Source organism: Geotrypetes seraphini, chromosome 8, assembly GCF_902459505.1.
Source record: "Geotrypetes seraphini chromosome 8, aGeoSer1.1, whole genome shotgun sequence".
Classification (NCBI taxonomy): Eukaryota; Metazoa; Chordata; class Amphibia; order Gymnophiona; family Dermophiidae; genus Geotrypetes; species Geotrypetes seraphini.
In genome coordinates, this window is record NC_047091.1 from 11,701,847 (window position 1) to 11,719,597 (window position 17,751).

Genomic DNA, 17,751 nt, shown 5'->3' on the forward strand with positions numbered 1-17,751 from the left:
GGTGAGAGCTATATTATGTTAGTTGCAGCAGCTGCCAGAATCCCCTGAGGTTTCTTGCCTGGAATTTGGAACAGCCTTCCTGGTGGATGTCTTCTACAATCTGGTCCACCATTTTTCCTGATCAGGAGCCAGCTTGATGGTTGGGCAACACTGGTTTCAATTCTGTCATTGGCGTGTAGATGAAATCTCTAAGAAGCTTCTAAGTCAGCTGCCCTTTAGGGTACGCATGCTGTTTGGGGAGGATATGGAGAAGCTAGTGGAAGATTTAGAGGAGGCTCAGCCTCTTCTTGAAACTCCCTGAGCCAAGGCAAAAAGTCAATAGTCCTCCATCTTTAGGAAGCACTTGAGAGAAGCAGGCCACTATCAGCTCTGGTCTCTAGGTCAAGGAGATCTAAAAACCAAGTTCCTTTTGTGGTACCAAGAGAGCAGGTGCTCCAGGTCCCTCAGGAGGAACGCTGACAACCAGATTTACTCAATGAGGTTGACATGGCTCAATGGTTTTGGTGGGGGGAAAGCTCTCCCCATCCACTTTGAAAGGGCCTGCATCATCTCTGATCAATGAGTTCTGGAGGTGATTGAGAAGGGTTACTCCCTGGATCTAGTCTTACCAGCCTCAGCATCTTCATGATTTTTCCCATGTAACAAGCTATGACTTACACTCTGCAGAATTTGCACAACCTAGGAGCAATGAAACCTGATCCACTTGCAGAACAAGAGTTGGGACATTGTTCCATTTATTTTGTAGTCCCACAGAACGGCAGCTCCTTTCGCCCCATCCTGGATCTAAAGGGAATGAATGCTTGTCTGTGTGTTCAGGATATTCCCACTGAAATCCAGCCTATGGTTGCCTTGGTTTGCCCAGGAGAGTTCCTGATGTCTTTAGACCTCATGGTATAAAGAAGAGGTTATAACAGAAGGGGGCTTATAATAAATGTGGTAGATGTCAATGGTGTGATCAGACAGTGGAGAGGGGATCAGTGGATAAATCCTGGTATGGGACAATTTTTACTATCAGATTTATGACAGACTGTAATAGTGTTAATGTGGTTTATTTAATATGCCCATGTTGATTTATATTGGAAAGACAGGTGGGCCAATGAAAATCTGTCTAAATGAACATATATCAAGGACTAATACATAAAATTTGCAAGCTCCTTTAGTTAAACAGTGGGTGGGGAAAGGTCATAATGTTAGAGATTTGCAGTAGAGGATTATTGATCAGGTACAAGTTGGGAGGGTGGGTGGTAATTTAGAAAGGTTACTAAATTTTACGGAACACTGAATTCATAAATTGAAAAAAACAGTGACACCTAGAGGGCTAAATGCAAAATTAGAATGCTCATCTCTACTTTAGAACTACCGTATTTTTCGGTCCATAAGTCACACTTTTTCCACCCTCAAAAAGGGGGTGGAAAAGTGGGTGTGTCTTATGGAGGGAAGACGACCCCCCCTCCTTCCCGGTACCCTTTAATAACACGGCCCACCCACCGGCCTTTCCTTTTAAAACAACCTCACCCGCCCACAGTACCTTTTTAAACGCCCCCTGAAGCCTGGTGGTCCAGCAGTGTATGGACCGGCAGGCGTGCGCTGTCTGCGCTGCTGCCTGGGCCCACCCCGCTTTCTGAATGGCTGCGTCAGTTCTTATGGGACTCACTTTCTGGAGGTGCACCACTACCACCACTATCACCTTGGTAAAGGTGTGAGGTGCTGTGGCCAGTCCAAAAGGGAACAAGAACTGAAAATGCTGCTCCAACACATGAAATCACAAGCATCTCCTGTGGGCCAGGAAATGGGAATGTAATCCATGATGACCGCCGCCAGAAAAATCACATCAAAAACTGCCTATGGAGACCTCCCTGAAAGGGGGAGGGACAAACAAATAAACAAAAAACCAACAGTAAGGGAAAGGATTTTTTTTGTTTTGTTTTATATAGAAGTGGGGGGGACTTGGATTCTGAGGTCAAACTCTCAAATTCAACTTTTAGGGACCCTCCTGATTTTCCCTATAGGCTTCAACAGCTTACTTGCTATGCCATGTGGTATCTGCCTGCTTCAGCACAGGATTTCAGCAGGAATCAAGGGAGAATAAATCTGCCTCACAGATTCACTAGACAAACATCTTATGGCTGCCAGTCGGACCGAAGTCAGACTGAACTTTAACCCCTGGAAAACCACGCTGCAAAAGAGGAGGGGGGGTAGGACAACGCAGCTGGCCCACTGTCAGTCTACACAGAGCCGGGAAGGAGCCCAAATAGCCTGCACTCAAGTTCCTGACTAATCAGAGATGTGAGCAGCTATGCAGGAGATGGCTCCTGAGCTATAAAAAAATACCAGCAGGCTGGCTAGCTAGATGTCCCCAATGAGCTGATCCTGCTAGCCGCATACTTCTGCTGTGCAAGTCTGCGCCTTCTCCCAGACAGAGGTCCAACCAAGTGGGAATCTCCAGGCACCAAGCCTCCAAAGGACAATGAACAAAATACCTGAATATAATAAAACTGTAGAGTAGGTCAAAAACTTCTGAGCAATTTGCTTGCAGAAAACAAATTGAGGAGGCAGAAGCAGCTCCCTGGGAAGGAGGTGGAGCAGGAAAACATGACCGATAGTTTTCTGCAAGCAACTTGCTAGTTCAGATACAAGACTCTAGCATTGAGGGCCACTAGAAACATTGCATTGCACTAGAAAGCACAGTTACTTACCGTAACAGGTTTTATCCAGGGACAGCAGGCAGCTATTCACACATATAGGTGATGTCATTGACAGAGCCCAGATGCAGATGCCTCACAAGTAGACTTGCTTGAAGAAACTCAAAGTTTCGAGTCGCCCGCACTGCACATGCGCGAGTGCCTTCCCGCCCAGCACAGGGCGCGTCTCCTCAGTTCAGATAGCTAGCAGAGAAGCCAACCAGGGGAGGTGGGTGGATTGTGAGAATAGCTGCCTGCTGTCCCTGGATAACACCTGTTACGGTAAGTAACTGTGCTTTATCCCAGGACAAGCAGGCAGGTATTCTCACATATGGGTGACCTCCAAGCTAACCAGAATGGGATGGTGGGAGTGTTGGCAACTTAGGAGAATAAATTTTGTAATACTGATTGACCAAATTGTCCATCCCATCTGGAGAAAGTATCCAGACAATAGTGAGAAGTGAAGGTATAAACCAAGGACTAATTAGCAGCTCTACAAATTTCCTCAATAGGTGTAGATCTGAGGAAAGCTACTGAAGCTGCCATTGCTCTGACTTTATGGGCTGTGACTTTACTGTGAAGAGGTAATCCAGCCTGGGCATAGCAGAATGAGATACAAGCCGCCATCCAGTTGGAGATGGTACGCTTAGAAATAGGATGTCCAAACTTATTTGGATCGAAGAAGACAAAAAGTTGAGGAGCAGTTCTGTGTGGTTTGGTGCATTCCAAGTAGAAGGCCAAAGTCCAGAGTATGAAGAGCTGATTCTCCAGGCTGAGAATGAGGCTTTGGAAAAAACACTGGAAGTACGATTGATTGGTTGAGATGAAATTCTGAGACCACTTTAGGTAGGAATTTTGGATGAGTACAAAGAACCACCTTGTCATGATGTAACACAGTGAATGGTGGGTCAGTAACCAAAGCTTGCAGCTCACTGACTCGACGAGCAGAAGTGAGGGCAATGAGAAACACCACTTTCCAAGTGAGATACTTTAGATGAGCCTTAAATTGGTTCAAACAGAGGCTTCATGAGTTGAGTAAGGACAACATTGAGGTCCCAAACTACAGGAGGCGGTTTGAGAGGAGGTTTGACATTGAAAAGTCCTTTCATGAATCTGGAAACCATTGGATGAGCATTGGTTTCCCTTCAATAGGCTGATGAAAAGCCGCAATTGCACTGAGATGGACTTGTATAGAAGTAGACTTTTAGGCCAGAATTGGAAAAGTGCAAAAGATAGTCCAAAACAGAAGATAAGAAGGAATGCTGAGGCTCCTTATGTTGGGAAAAACACCATGTAGAAAATCTAGTCCATTTTTGGTGATAGCATTGTCTAGTGGTAAATTTTCTAGAAGCTTCTAAAACGTCTCTTACAGATTGAGAAAACTGAAGAGGGGTTATGTTGAGAGGTACCAGGCTGTCAGGTGCAGAGATTGCAGGTTGGGATGAAGCAGAGATCCTTGACTCTGTATAAGCAGAGAAGGAAAAACTGGTAAAGGTATGGCTCCCTGGTGCTGAGTTGAAGTAGAAGGGAGTACCAGGGTTGTCTCGGCCACCGAGGAGCAATTAGAATCATGGTGGCATGATCGTTCTTCAACTTGACCAGAGTCTTGAGAATGAGAGGGAATGGAGGAAATGTGTAGAGGAAAAGATTTGTCCATTCCAGAAGAAAAGCATCTGCCTCGAGGCAGTGAGGAGAGTATATCCTGGAGCAGAACTGAGGCAGTTTGTAGTTGTGGGGAGCTGCAAAGAGATCTGAGGCGTTCCCCATTGGGAAAAAATGTGATGAAGAGGCAAGGAATGGAGAGTCCATTTGTGAGGTTGCAGGAGATGACTTAAGTTGTCCGCCAAGCAATTCTTTGCCCCTTGAATGTAGACAGCTTTGAGAAAGGTGTTGTGGCGTATTGCCCAGTCCCAAACCTCCAGAGCTTCTTGATAAAGGGAGGCAGACCCTGTCCCTCCCTGCTTGTTGACATAATACATGGCGACTTGGTTGTCTGTGCGAACGAGGACTACTGTGTCGTGAAGTAGATGTTGAAAAGCATGGAGAGCTTTGAGGATCACTCTGAGTTCCAACTGATTGATATGACACTGACGTTCCGTACTGGTCCAGAGGCCTTGAGTACGGAGACCATAGAGATGAGCACCCCAAGCGTAGGTCGAAGAGTCTGTCGTGAGGACCTTCTGATGAGTGGGCACTTGAAAAAGTAAGCCTCTGGAAAGATTGGAAGAAAGCATCCACCAACGGAGAGACTGCTTCAAAGAAGGAGTGATTGTGATGTGTCGAGAAAGAGGATCGCAAACCTGCGTCCATTAAGATGCCAGGGTCCACTGAGGAATTCTGAGGTGAAGTCTGGCAAAAGGAGTCACGTGTACTGTGGAGGCCAAGTGACCCAGAAGTACCATCATGCGTCTCGCTGAGATGGAAGAGCGGGAAGACACTGTGTGACAGAGTTGAAGAAGAGCTTCCAGACGTTGTTGTGGAAGGAATGCTCTGAGTTGGACAGTGTCCAGAACAGCTCCAATGAATTGTAAATTCTGTGAGGGTTGAAGTTGAGATTTGGGGAAGTTGATTTAAAATCCCAAACTTTGCAGGAGCCAGGTAGTCCGTTGGGTCGCTACAATAACCCCTTGAGATGTGAAATCTTTGATTAGCCAGTCATCAAGGTAAGGAAATACCTGAAGACCATGATTTCTTAGAGCTGCTGCTACCACTACCAGGCACTTGGTGAACACTCTGGGAGACGGGTAGTACTCTGTATTGATAGTGCAGATTCCCCACCCAAAATCTGAGGTATTGACGGGAGGATGAATGGGGATATGAGTGTAGGCCTCTTGAGATCCAGAGAGCATAACCAGTCATTCTGCTAGAGAAGGGGATAAAAGGATGCCAGGGACAACATTCAAAACTTTTCTTTGACTAAAAATTTGTTGAGAGCCCTGAGATCCAGAATGGGTCGCAGATCGCCCGTCTTCTTCGGAACAAGGAAGTTATGGGAGTAAAAACCCCTGTTCTGCTGTTCCAAGGGAACTGGTTCGATGGCATGGAGCAGAGCTTGAGCTTCCTAAAGAAGAAGGGCGGTCTGGGATGGATTGGAAGGATACTCTCTTGGAGGAAGCTCTGGTGGAACTTGAGTGAAATGGAGAGAGTATCCTTCCCTGATGATGGTAAGCACCCAGAGGTCGGATGTAATTAACGTCCATCGGTTGTAAAAATGATGGAGACGACCTCCTATAGGGGGAAAAAAGAGACAGAACAGTGAAGGTTATGCTCTGTAAACAGTCAAAAAGGCTGAGAAGCCTAGGTGCAGCAGAAGGTTGGGATTTCTGTTCTTCTGAGGTTGCTGTTTTTTTTAGAGGAGGGCGAGTATAAGGAGCCGACTTTGGAGCAAAACGCCTTTGATAGATAACAGCAGGGCGTGCAGGCTTGGCAAGAGCTGGCTTTGGTTTAGATCTTGACTATTTAACCAAATGATTTTTCATGGTCAGATAATTTTTTGGTGGCTGCCTCTATGGATTCATCAAAGAGGTCGATGACCTGACAAGGAAGGTTAGCTAAGCGGTCTTGAAGGTTAGAGTCCATGTCAATGGTACGGAGCCAGACAAGACGACACACAGCTACAGAGCAAGCAGCCACTCGGGCAGATAACTCGAAGGCATCATAAGATGATTGGAGGAGATGGAGACGTAACTGAGAGAAAGAAGCAATGACTTCTTGAAACTCAAAATGCATGTGGTTATCCAAATAAGCCAAAAACTTTGGTAGAAGAGAAAGAAGAAATTCAAAATAAGTGATGAAATAAAAAATTATAATTGAGGACTTTAGAGGACATCATAGCATTCTGGTAGATGCGACGTCCAAATTTGTCCATAGTTTTCCCCTCTCTTCCAGGAGGAACTGTGGCATAGACCTTGGAAGGATGGGAACTATTCAAGGAGGATTCAACAAGCAGGGATTGATGAGATAACTGTGAGTTGTCAAACCCTTTGTGATGCACAGTTTTATACCTAGAGTCCAATTTTCCTGGAACTGCTGGTATGGAAAAAGGTGTCTCCATGAATCAAGCAAAAGTCTTATTCAAAAGCTTAAGACACTCTGCCGGAGGTTGAGGAAGATGCATGATTTCTAGATATTCCTTAGAATATTTGGAGCCAGTATCCAATTGAACATCCAAGTCTACAGCCATCTGTCGCAAGAAAGACGAGAAAGATAGCTGATCTGCTAATGCTTTGCCTCGAGAAGGACTCGAAGACGTCGAAGCAGCCTGTGTCGAAGAAGAAGCTTTGGCATGGAAAAAGGCATCAAAGGAACCTGGTGACTTGGATGAGGCAATGGAGACAGGAACATCCTCGAGGTCTGGCATCGGAGACCTCAAACGAGGAGTCGGTGGTCTGGTCGCGGTTGGAGTAGATCGAGGCTTCGAGGAAGATGGTCTATCCTGAGAAGAACGATGCCTGGAAGAATGCCTCGATGAAGGCCTCGAATAGTGGTGAGAACTGTGTCTGGAACCAGATCTCGAGGATCGAGGAGATTTTGCCTCGGAGATGTAGCAGCCGATGCCGATGTATGAATAGGGCTAGAGGCTGTAGATCGAAGCTACAGAGGCTTGGTGGAGGAACTTCGATGCACTCTCAAAGACTCTGCTCCTTGCTGTTCGTGCTTGGATGGTAGACCAGACACTCGCAGAGACTCTGCTCCCTGCAAAGAGTGTGGAAGCTCAGACTGGGGCATAGGAAGAGGCTTGACCTCGCGGGAGTCTGCTGAATGCCCAGCCTGGATAAGAGGAAGCAGTTGAGGTCCCATGTTAGTAAGGAACTGAATAAACTGCTTCTCTAACATGGTCTGGAAAGAAGCCGGCAAGGATGGATCCGCGTCTGAAACCGGACCACCTGCCTTGGCTGGAGGTTCCTTCGAGGTAGTGTGAGTGTGTTTCGACTTAGAAGTCTTGGACACTTTAATCACCACCAGTGGAACCGACTGCTGAGCTATCTGACCTGAGGAAACAGGGGAAGAAGATACAGCAGATGACGTTGAAGCAAGAGCCGTTGCAAACGACGAACGTCTGATGAGGCTCGAGGTGGAAGCAGTAGGCGCAGAAGGAGCCTCTATGGAAGTCAAGGCCGAAGACGCTTTTGAAGTCGAGGGATCAGTTTGTCCACCAGAATGCAACGACGCTTGAAAGCACGAGGCTGAAGTGTTTGGCAAGGCAGGCATGACCTAGGATGATGTTTCGGCCCAAGGTACTTGAGGCAGTGTCTGTGAGGGTCCGTGAGAGAGATCGCATGCTGACACTTGCTACACCACTTAAAGCCTGTAGCAGGCCGGGACATAGGCGGAAAAATAGCTGCCGCAAAGTCGAAGCCCGCAGGCTGCAGCCAAGCAGCCAGTCCCGGCAAACGAAGGGAAGAAGAAAATTTTTTTTTTGGAACTAAAATAAAAGAAATGAAATAAAACAGCGATTCGTGAAGGCAAAAAGTGAACGAAGTTAAACACAGAGTCAAAGACAGACTTCTCGGCTCCGCGGAAAACTAAGAACTGAGGAGACGCGCCCTGTGCTGGGCAGGAAGGCACTCGCGCATGCAAGGTGCGGGCGACTCGAAACTTCGAGTTTCTTCAAGCGAGTCTGCTTGTGAGGTGTCCGCATCCAGGCTCCGTCGATGACGTCACCCATATGTGAGAATACCTGCCTGCTTGTCCTGGGATAATATTAATTGTGTCAACTCTAAGAAGTCAACTAAAGTAGCCTCAAAAACCAACAAGGTATATAACACACAAACATATTACTGCATAGTGTAGATAGTGGTTGTGTACTTAATAATACTTAAGAAAAACATTTCAACTTAGCTACTCAGACTTAAATCTCATTTGTCAGTCCCATGTATCAATAAGCACCAAAAATTGGTGCGCAATAAATCAATTAATTTATAGTATACATAACCATACCGTACCGATTTTTATATCCCACAAATGTCAACTAGGAATCATTGCAGCTTACATAATATTAGAAATGATACAGAGGTATAGGCCACATATGAGTGAGGAGAATAGATGTGTTTTCAGTACAAGTACAAGTGTTTTGCAAGACAAGCAAAACAATTTATGAAATTTTAGCCTGATAAACAAGCAAAGTCTTGCAATACGAGTACATAAAGTATACAACTGAGCCGATGGTTCTTCTCTCTCTGACACTGCAAGAGTGTAGTGACTGTTCTAAACAAGCAAAATCTTGCAATACGAGTACATAAAGTATACAACTGAGCCGATGGTTCTTCTCTCTCTGACACTGCAAGAGTGTAGTGACTGTTCTAAACAAGCAGTCTTGCAATACAAGTACATAAAGTATACAACTGAGTCGATGGTTCTTCTCTCTCTGATGCTGCAGGAGTGTAGTGACTGTTCTAAACAAGTGAGGTCTTGCAATATGGGTTGTGGAATGAATCGTCTGAGTTTCCATTATTTCCTATGGGGAAATTCGCTTTGATATACGAGTGCTTTGGATTACAAGCATGCTTCTGGAACGAATTATGCTCACAAACCAAAGTTTGACTGCATGTGGTAAGTCGTTGTAAGCTGCTTGGGAGTTCATTCCAGACTTTGGGTCCCTGGAATTCAGACTTTGGGTCATTGGAATTCAAAGGTGGTCTATAAGAGAGCTTTTCTCCAGACCTGGCATGGGGAGAGGAGTGATAGCTTCCAGTGTTGAATTGTGCTCGAGTCACTGAAGGACTGCAAGACTGGGATAGCAGAAGTGAGTCCAGCCAAGTTCTCTCCATATATGGCTTTAAGGACCATATATGCAATTTTGAAATGAACCCTGCTTTTGACTGGTAACCAGTACAATTCCTTAAGTAGTGGGCTTGCCCTCCCATTATTTGGTTTTGCGAAAGATGAGCCTTACTGCTGTGTTCTGGAGTACCTGCAGTCTCTTAAGGTTTTTCTCTGCGATGCGGAAATAGAGGGAGTTACAGTAGTCCAAGTAGGGGAGGAGGACTGCTTGGGCCACTATCCTGAAGTTCTTAGGGCTGATCTGATTGTTCTCAGCTGTCTTTAACCAAAAGAAGACCTTCTTGACCAGTGAGTTGAATTGGTCTCTCATGGTCAGTTGAGTATTACCTCAAGCACCCTTGATGTTCTACTTACAGGTATCTGCTCACCCGTGTTCAAGATGATTTCCCCTGGTAGTGGTGCATTTTGGCTGACTTGGTCTTCTGTTTGTTCAATTTGAGGAAGCGCTGGCAAGACCATGAATTTAGGTCTTCTATTAATGTAGTAAGGTACTGAGTTGTGCCTGGCAGCGAGTCTTTAGCCACACAAAGGAGGTAGAGGTCATCTGCATAGGAGAAGGTGTGAACGTTGAGGTTGGTGATATGTTGACCCAAGGCACTTACGTAGACACTGAATAGAGATGGAGAAGAGAGCCTTGAAGGATGCCACAGGAAGCCTTCCATGGTTACAATTTATTTTGGCCTCTCCTAGCTTTATAGGCTTTTTTGGTTAGGAATTCCATGAACCATTTCTTCATATTACCGTGTATTCCTAACTCTTCCAGATAGAAGAGTAGCAATGAGTGGTCTACTGCGTCGAAGGCCACATAGATGTCGAATTGTAAGAGGACTGTTTGTCTTTGCTCAGGTAGCCCTTTATCTTTGATGTCAGTTCAAGTGGAGTGATTCAGTGCTGTGACGTGGTCTGAAGCCGTGTTGGGTGTCGTGGAAGCCATCTTTCTGGTGGAGGAATTGTGCATTGATGCTGAATTCTATCAGCTTGGCTGGCCATGGTATTCCAGCTATAGGTCTGTAATTCTCTGCCTTGCTTGGGTCAAGTCCCATGGCCTTGAGGATAGATGTCAGGGAGAAGGCAGACAGTGTTGTAGAGTAGATCCCTTCCATCAGGAATAGGTTGGTGAGATCAGTCAGCCAGTGTATAAATTTGGGAGGTGTGTGGTCTAGTAGGTTAGCTGGACAGAGGTCGAGATAGCAGTGTTTCTTTGCCAGTCTTTTTAGTAGGCAAGCAATGTCTGTTGGCTTAATTCTGGCGAACTCCTTCCAGTTTCTGTCTGCCGGTACTCCCATTGGCCCTACAGCTTGACCTAGGCCTGATGCTGTGTAGGCTTCTGATGTGCGATTAAATGATTCCCTTATAGATCTGATTTTGTCCTGGAAGTAATGTGCAAGGTCATCTTCATCTGGACATTGAATGAATGGGTTTGTTCTTAGTTCTTCAGTGTAGATCAGTGTATTGAATATTTTGTAAAGACTTTTGGTTGAATTTTTGGATTGGCTGATTAAAGTGTCATATTATATTCTTTTGGCTTCAGCCACCGCTAGCTTGTATTGCTTTTATCTCCTTTTGCCAGATGATGTAATGTTCTTTCTCTTGTTTCTTTTTTCATGCCCATTCTAGCCTTACTGGGTCAGACCAATGGTTCATCAAGCCCAGTAGCCTGTTCTCCCAGTGGCCAATCCAGGTCACTAGTTCCTGGCCAAAACCCAAAGAGTAGCAACATTTCCAAAGCAAGCAGTGGCTTCCCCCATGTCTTAATAACAGACTATGGACTTTTCCTCCAGGAATTTGTCCAAACCTTTCTTAAAACCAGTTACGCTATCCGCTTTTACCACAACCTCTGGCAACGCATTCCAGAGCTTAACTATTCCGAGTGAAAAAATATTTCCTCCTATTGGTTTTAAAAGTATTTCCCTGCAGTTTCATCGAGTGGCCCCTAGTCTTTTAAATTTTTGACATAGTGAAAAATCGATCCACTTATACCCGTCCTACTCCACTCAAGATTTTGTAGACTTAAATCATATCTCCCCTCAGCTAACATTGAAGAGCCAGTTAGTCAAAAAAAAAAAAAAACACCATGGCACCATATATATTATCTTGAATAAATGCTCCCATAGATGTAAAGCTGCCATTGTTATCTCAATCCATCAAGTTTTGAAAAACTACATTAGAAGTTAAATCCCTTATTTCCAACTTCAGAACATAGATCTCCAGCTCTATCCAAACTGCCCCACTACTATGTTCTAACATATTCTATTGGCTGAGCAATGAGCCTACCATCCTTTATAAAAGAGATCAGTTTTGATGCTCTCTCTCCGCTTGCTGGTAGATGGACTTAACCCCACTCGTCTCTGGATTCATCCACTGCCGATAACAAGAAAACAAAGTTGGTTCAACTGCTGGCGTCAGTGCTTCGATCCTTTTAGTAGATGAGTGGACAGTGGACAACCTCAGTCCTTGAGGGCCACAGCCCAGTTGGAGTTTTCAAAATTTTCCCAATGAAAATACAAGAGATTTGCATGCACTGCCTCCATTGTATGCAAATAGATCTTGTGCATATTAATTGGAAAAATCCTGAAAAACCAACTGGGTTGCGGTCCTTTAGGACCAAGGTTGTCCACCCCTTTTTAGTAGAACACAGACAGGAACTGGTAAGTTTAATGGTGGATGAAGCAGAACGTGAGCACTATACTATATTACATTTACACTCGTAGAAATAATAGAGCATGTCGACCCCTGATACAGATTTTCAGCGTCAGGTTCATGATGGTGGTTTTATATCTATAGGAGCGTTTGCTCAAGGTAATACGATTGTACTTACAATACCTTGAAAGTTTTCACTAATGGCTCTTGACTGTTGGCTCATATGTACTATAAAAGAATTGATTTATGGCATACAAATTGATTGATATCAATGAAGCAATAAAAAAATTAAAAAAATAAAACACATGGGACTGAAGAATACGAGAGACTGAATCTATGAGAAACAGGATAGAAGCTAAAATTATAAGGCTCTATAATTTTTCTGATGGTCCTCTATTATGCAACTAGCATCTCCAAGCAAAAAGCATTAGCTGGTCTGCAATTTTTCTTTGGTCTAATAAGCAAGGAACAGATTTAGGAACTCATGCTCTCTCACAATGCAATACACTATGCCCTTTAGAACATAGTTCAATCATGCTGACCTAATAACTTGTCTTTCCTCATGCTTCCATATATCAGGTCAGCATAATTGAACCTTGCCATACTATTTGTCCTTTCCCTACCAGTCCAGACCAATGGTATGTACCAGTTATCCTCTACTCTGGAAAGGGGCAGTCTACTGAAATCCAAAAAGATATTTACTCCAGAGGCTGTTTGCTGTCTCACCAGCAATCCAACTTATATAATTTGTAGAAAAAGAGTGCAAAGATGTTCAAGTGGCCGCTCAGATATTTCCTTGTGGAACAGACTTATACTCTGCCCAGGGAGAAGTCTGAGATCTAGTGAAGCATGCTTTCAACTAACAGGCACCACAAAGGGAGCCCAAAGAGGCCTCAATGATGAGACCATCAAGGCACAACAAAGGAGTCGGGAGGATGAGATGTCAATAATTTAGCCGCAGGTGTAAAGTTCACCTTATTGATATTAGCACTGCGAATCTGAGTGCTCGCAGTGCTACTATCAATAACATGAACTTTGAACTTTACACCCATGGCTGAATTATCGACATCTCATCCTCACGACTCCTTTGTTGTGCCTTCAACTAACAGGCAACAGTTATTCCTTAGCACCAGCAGCAGATGAATCCAGAGACAAGTGGGCTGTGTCCATCTACCAGCAGGTGAAGAAAGTACTGAGTTAAACTCAGCCTTACTGTATGTACAGCCTCCTGGTCAATCAGTATATTCTATCACCAGCAGGCAGATGAATGTTTCTCACAGCTCCTGGTCTCTGCTTAACTCCTGTCCAGACCTTGATCAGTTGAGCGGAGGGGCTCTGGCTAAGTGGTGCCAGCTTTATGGGCTACACTTGGGCCCACCCAAGTCTCTGCCTCATCCTCCCGGGAGTACACCTGGTTCCAAGCACATCAAACCTAAGCAGATAGAGAAATTGGATTTAAACTAAGCCCACAAAAACCTCTTCAGGTGGTTTTTCAGCCAATGAGGTATTTCCCCTTTGAGTTTGTTTTGCATTAGCATATCGGGCAGCAGACGGGGATTCTGAGGCTTTTCCTCCTCTATTCAGAGTCAAATGGTTAAGTAAATGTGAATACAAGTTGAGATATTTTAGTTTCATTTTTTACTGGAGAGCTTTTTGTGGGTTTAGTATACCTAGTCCCTGCCTTCCTATGGCGATTTATGTGCATTTCTCCTTTCACACACTGAAGAAAAAAACAAAGAGGCACAGTTTTAAAGTAAGGGATTTCCCAGCTACTTAATCTAAGACAGCGGTCTCAAACCCTTTGCAGGGCCACATTTTGGATTTTTAGGTACTTGGAGGGCTGCATAAAAAATAGTTAATGTCTTATTAAAGAAATGACAACTTTGCATGAGGTAAAACTCGTTATAGAAACTATAACGAGTTTTACCTCATGCAAAGTTGTCATACAGTTGTAATATAGTTTATAAATCTTATAACTAAGTTTAAAATATAATAAAGCTTTCAGCTGTGTATAACGGACTTATAGTTACAAGATTTATAAACTTATAGTTTAAACTTATATCAAACTTTATAATATAAATTTATAAATCTTATAACTATAAGTCCACTATACACAGCTGAAAGCAGTGCAGCAGAAAGTAAAAAACTATCAAAGTATCAAGAGACAAGATTTTGGACCAAATATTTTGAGGCTCTCAATATTATAAAGAATGATTCTTTATGAAAAATTTGTGCCTTAAGTGTCCGGTGGTTGCGTCTGCAACCGCCTTCAGCTCTCACCTCCTCCAGCACCAAACACATGTACAAGCTGAATTACCTCCAATGGTTCCCTTACGTTATGGAACGTTGCCCGCCTCACTGCTGTAACCTCACACAAGCGCTTTCCTCTTCACAATCACGTACAGATGCAGGAAAGCACTTGCGTGAGGTTACAGCGACTGCCGGACGTGACCACTGGACACTTAAGGCAAAGTTTTCCATAATCATTCTTTATAATACCAAGGGCCTCAAAATAGTACTAGCAAGCCACATGCGGCCCATGGGCCACAGTTTGAGACCACTACTCTAAGAGACGTGACGTCCCTTTCCTTCCCAAAGGCTTATTTCCTGCCTACCGCATTTTGGCAATTTTTGCTTCTTTTCTCTGTATTGCGATTCTGTTTTTTCAGGACATTATCTACAAATGTGCATGCAGTAATTCTTGTCAGTGGCATGTTACAGAATGACTGTCTAGAGCAGTTTCCTGGGTCCCTTTAGCAACAGTTTCCTTTATTGCGCTTTGGTTAGGCTGCAATGTTTTTCTTCAGTTACAACGTTGGCATAAGATCTACAGCCTGCTTTCCTAGGTCAATGCAGTTCCGGTGTATGTTCTTAGCACTCCTCTGCAACAGAGAGATATTTAGGTCACAGGGATCATACCAATATATGGCTTTATGTTTTTCCATTTTTTTTAATGAAGAATGAGACTGGTCATGTCTCAAATTTCACAGTTCTGCCTTTCTTAACTGGAGCTTCAAAGAGGGCATACTCAGCTGCACCTTGCATGTGTTGTCCGCATGCCTGGTTTAATTGGTGCAGTCTACAAATCTGGCTTTGTTGATGGGGGCTACAGATACCTTCACATACAAGGTCTGTGTAGCGACTGCAGGATATGGGCCACAGGCATGTCTCAGCAGTTATATTTATGGGGGTAGCCTTGGCTGCAGCCTGCTCAGGTCTACATATGATAATATAAGTTGCCTGTATAATGTCAGTTGCCACATCCTATTCTTTTCAAAGTAGTAGGTTGTTTCTTCAGCAGCAATCATATTGGATGCTTTTCTGCTCCAACTCCTTACTATTCAGCACCAATTTGCACATCTGTTTCTTGATAACTCTGACTATGCATTTGCATTTCCAGATACAGCCTTTGCTGCTTTGTCATCTCATCTATGCATTGGGTCAGCGTTGCTGATGATAGCATGGCTTCACCTAAACACCATATTAATATAGCACATAGTAGATGGTGGTAAAAAAGACCTACACTGTCCATCTAGACTGCTCAACAGGGTAACCTCACTGGATCTTAGCCTTACCATTTTCAGGGCACAGTCTGTAGAAGTTGGCTCAGCACTGGTCTTTCTGAGCATTCGCAATCAGGGCATAGACCCTAGAAGTCTTCCTGCACGAGAGTTGCTTCTCAGGTGTGTGTCTATCTAATTACGACCAAGCTTGTTTGATTCCATGCCCTCCATGCAGGATTTCTTAGCTGTTTCTCTAAGGCTAAATCTGCAGCCTTCTCAAGACTCTGGCGATAGTCGTTGGCAGTACCGACTGCAAGTTCTCTTTCGGCTTCATTCTGGCTCTGCATGATACCGCCTTTGGTGGTACCTTAGGTGGGCCTATTCTTTCTTCATTGGTTTGATGCATTGCCAGTTTTACATTTTTGGCTCACCTCCACTTTTACAGATACCTGAGCTTAGTAGTTTAGCATGGCTCTTCATGAAACTTCACCTGTCATTACTAAGGAGTCCATGAGCTAGAGGCTTGCTGGTTATTCTGGGTCTATCATCCTGTTTCTGCTTTACTCCATATTTCATTACTATCTCATCACTATGTCCATTGGTTCATGGCTTCTAGAAGTATAACCTATTCAATGACAACTCCTGCTCTGGTAATTGTTCTAGCCGATGACTTCATCAATACATTTAGCATTTCTATGGAGTAGATTCGCTCTTAATTATCTTTCTAGCTCCCTTTAACAATGCTCATGGAATATCTTCTTGTTACAGATGGCTTTTGCCATCCAGACCAGCTATTCTTTATGTTTCCAGGCACAATAGCCTGTTAATTCAGGAGATGATTGTTTCAGCTCATATACATTCCGTTACACAGCTTTCTTCTACTTTTAGGACTCTGTTCTCCTTGGGTGGAGACTAGATGCCTTTCATTAGATGATTAGTCTGTTGCTCAACTTCATCAGATGTTGGAGACTAGAGGGGCAAATAGATCAGATGCGTTTCTTTGCACTTCCAATGATTGCTTGGGCAATGGATGCTTCCCTAGTCTCTGGATTCATCTGCTGCTGGCGCTAAAGAAGGAAAAATTATGTTCTTATTTGAATTTCCTTTAGACACAGCAGATGAATCCAGAGTCCCAGCCTGTCTCAGAATTCCAGGATTAAGTGCGGGTTTTGGGATATTTTTTTTCTGTCGGTGTTTCTTGTTCGGTTTTCAGTAAGTGGTTCGGTTAAAAAAAATTTTTTTTTTTTAATCAGCCGTGTGGGAGAGGAGTTTTGAGATCACCTGCCAAGTGCACTGCTATGAACAATACTGGTTGACCAGGAGGCTGTACATCCAATAAGGATGAGTTTCAACTCAGTACACCTGCTGGTAAATGGACACAACCCACTTATCTCTGAATTCATCTTCTGCATCTAAAGGAAAGAAAATCATCATCAGGTAAGAACATTGTTTCCTTAATCCACCTTACCATTGCCGCATTTGAAGTTGCTTCCCCTTTACGTGGTTCTCCAAAATTATTCTCTCAACCTTCAACGTATTCCTGCCATGTCCCTGTGTCATCAAAAAGATGAAAGATTGTGTCCATTCCTTCATTGCTATCGTTTGAAAAAAGTGTAAACTCTATAACTGACATATAAAGAAGAAACATAATTGTGAAGAAATGAAGGGTACTATGTCTAAGGATAAGTCTTTTTAGAAGTTCTGAACATAAGTTTCTCTAAACAAAAGAGCTTGTAATTTTGCCAAACAAATGGTCTTTTTGTGAAATTGAAGGAGATCCACTTGAAGGAGTTAAAACAGACTTTCCACCAAAGCATTAATGGGGCAATTTTATAACTGGGCACCACAAATTTGTAGCTCAGGTACAGTGCACCAAGTGATATTCTATAAGAGCATCTGGGCATACAGATGTCATTATAGAATACTAGTGAATGTCAGCATCTACACACATCCACTTTTATGCCAAGTCAACAACAGGTGTGCATAAATGAGACACTTCAGCGCTCAACTTACAGTATTCTGTAAGTTATGCACATAAATAATATGTTTATACATCCCTCTATGAATGCCCCCTTACATTTATACTCTAAGTAAGTCACGTGTAGGATTATAGACTATTTCTTACAGAGAAGGGAAAATGGTAA

At 43.7% G+C, this 17,751-nt stretch overlaps 1 protein-coding gene across 16 annotated transcripts in view; it reads right to left on the reverse strand.

The window, feature by feature from the left end:
* PUM1 (pumilio RNA binding family member 1) overlaps positions 1-17,751 on the reverse strand; it is a 235,689-nt gene that overhangs the window by 204,548 nt on the left and 13,390 nt on the right. For 13 of the 16 annotated variants that reach the window (XM_033955218.1, XM_033955226.1, XM_033955225.1 and 10 more), the window contains one exon: positions 17,076-17,158. The exons of the other annotated variants lie outside the window; for them this stretch is intronic. The gene's annotated coding sequence lies outside the window, so the exon portion shown is untranslated. The remainder of the gene's footprint in view (positions 1-17,075; positions 17,159-17,751) is intronic. 16 annotated transcript variants of the gene reach the window in all.